General features: G+C 49.0%; 1 protein-coding gene across 1 annotated transcript in view; it reads left to right on the forward strand.

Annotated features, from left to right (window-relative positions):
• Positions 1-2,500, forward strand: part of LOC145395901 (glutamate receptor ionotropic, NMDA 2B-like) — a 62,664-nt gene that overhangs the window by 27,703 nt on the left and 32,461 nt on the right. The window lies entirely within an intron of this gene.

Genomic DNA, 2,500 nt, shown 5'->3' on the forward strand with positions numbered 1-2,500 from the left:
ATTGCAAGTGTTAAGTTGCGAAGAGGATGAGAGGAGGAGGAGGAGGACGAGGAGAAGGAAGAAGAGAAAGAGGAGGAGGAGGAGGACGAGGAGAAGGAAGAAGAGAAAGAGGAGGAGGAGGAGGACGAGGAGAAGGAAGAAGAGAAAGAGGAGGAGAGGATGGAGAGAGGAGGAGGAGAAGAAGGAAAAAATGAGTGAGTGATTATGAAACGGAAGATTGTCGAGGATGAGGAAGTGAAGAAGAATTATAGAGAGGAGGAGGAGGAGGAGGAGGAAGAAGGTGGTGGGGAGGAGTGGAGGAGAAGGAAAGAGAGAGATTATGATACTGAGGATACACGAGGAGGAGGAGGAGGAGGAGGAGAAATTATACACACACACACACACACACACACACACACACACACACACACACACACACACACACACACACACACACACACACACACACACACACACACACACACAATTTATGATCTCCTCAGAGGTCTTTTTCTGTCTGCCTCTCGCAACCCTATCCCCAGTGTTTACGCTTCTCACTTTCCTCACCCAATTGTCATCATCCATCTTCTCCACATGCCCAAACCATCTCAGTCTACCCCCTCTCAGCACAACACCAATACTCTCCTGTGCCATCCTTTCTCTCATTTCTACCCCTCATCCCAACCCCTCCTCATCTCATCACCAATATACTCCAGTCCCATCCTTCCTCTCAACCCTTCAATCGTAAACCTAGCCCCCCCAGGCCTCACATTCACGGACGCACTGCACATCCACCTAATCACTGTCATTTCTGTACATTTGAGCCTACGAATATCCTCTTCCTTTACTACCCAGGTCTCACTTCCATACAGCATTACACTCCTGACACATGCCGCATGTTAATTGTGTGTGTGTGTGTGTGTGTGTGTGTGTGTGTGTGTGTGTGTGTTCCAAATGCCACGATGCACAGTCATGATGGAATCCTTCCTAACCATGTATAATCTGTACTAACCCAGTCTAATTACATTTAACCTCACCATCTCACCTAACCTCCCCATACCTAACCTAATCTAACCTGACGCCGCCTAACCATATCTACAGCGACCTCATCTCACCCAGTCTTCCTTAACCTAACCATACCTAACCTAACCCAACCCAGTCAAGCCTAAAATGACCTCATCCAACCAAACCTCACCCAGCCAAACCCAACCAAATGTAACCCAACGTAAACCTATCTAAACCGACGTATTCTAACCCAGTCTAACCTAATCCGTGTATACCTAATGGAAGTGAACCCAGGCCAACCTAAAATGACCTAATCCAACCCAACCCTGCCTAAACTAACCTAACCTAACTTGGCATCTCCCATACTTTGGCTGTGCTTGGATGTGGTGTGTGCAAGTCTACGGATGTTACACTCCAAGTTTGGCCTACGAATGTCGCGCTCAAAGTTGGGCTCGTTCTGTGTACAAGTAGTGTGTGTGTGTGTGTACACAGTGTATGTGGTGTGTTGTATGGATGTAGGTGTGATAGTAAGGCCCAGGGTTACACTGCCTACCTTTTACAGACTAATGGTGATGCGTAGCTATGGCATGTAATTAACTGGCGCGGTGAAGTAAATTACACCTGTCACACCTGATGTTACCCTACTGTCCACAGACGCAGAATTTATGCAACATTTTAATCATATCTACACCCCGCCAGGTGTACACGAATGCAGTGTCATACACCCCGCCAGGCGTACACGAATGCAGTGTCATACACCCCGTCAGGTGTACACGAATGCAGTGTCATACACCCCGTCAGGTGTACACGAATGCAGTGTCATACACCCCGTCAGGTGTACACGAATGCAGTGTCATACACCCCGCCAGGCGTACACGAATGCAGTGTCATACACCCCGCCAGGCGTACACGAATGCAGTGTCATACACCCCGCCAGGTGTACACGAATACAATGTCATACACCCCGCCAGGTGTACACGAATACAGTGTCATACACCCCGCCAGGCGTACACGAATACAGTGTCATACACCCCGCCAGGTGTACACGAATACAGTGTCATACACCCCGCCAGGTGTACACGAATACAGTGTCATACACCCCGCTAGGTGTACACGAATACAGTGTCATACACCCCGCCAGGCGTACACGAATGCAGTGTCATACACCCCGCTAGGTGTACACGAATGCAGTGTCATACACCCCGCCAGGCGTACACGAATGCAGTGTCATACACCCCGCTAGGTGTACACGAATGCAGTGTCATACACCCCGCTAGGTGTACACGAATGCAGTGTCAATTCCTTGCAAAATAACGTTGACCTACCAGTGTTAGATGACCCCGCAACTCTGCAAGAGGTGTCAGATCAGATTAAAAGATTACAAAGCAAGTGGTCCAGGTGGCATACCACCCGGCGTGTTAAGGTTACTAACAGCTGGCTGGGTGTTAACAAGAACGGCATTTTAGCAATATACTTATGGGTGGGTGGTAGGTGGTGGCGACCATCATCCACTCAC

Source organism: Coenobita brevimanus, chromosome 33 (assembly GCF_032717465.1).
Source record: "Coenobita brevimanus isolate Jiangsu-jjx chromosome 33, ASM3271746v2, whole genome shotgun sequence".
Classification (NCBI taxonomy): domain Eukaryota; kingdom Metazoa; phylum Arthropoda; class Malacostraca; order Decapoda; family Coenobitidae; genus Coenobita; species Coenobita brevimanus.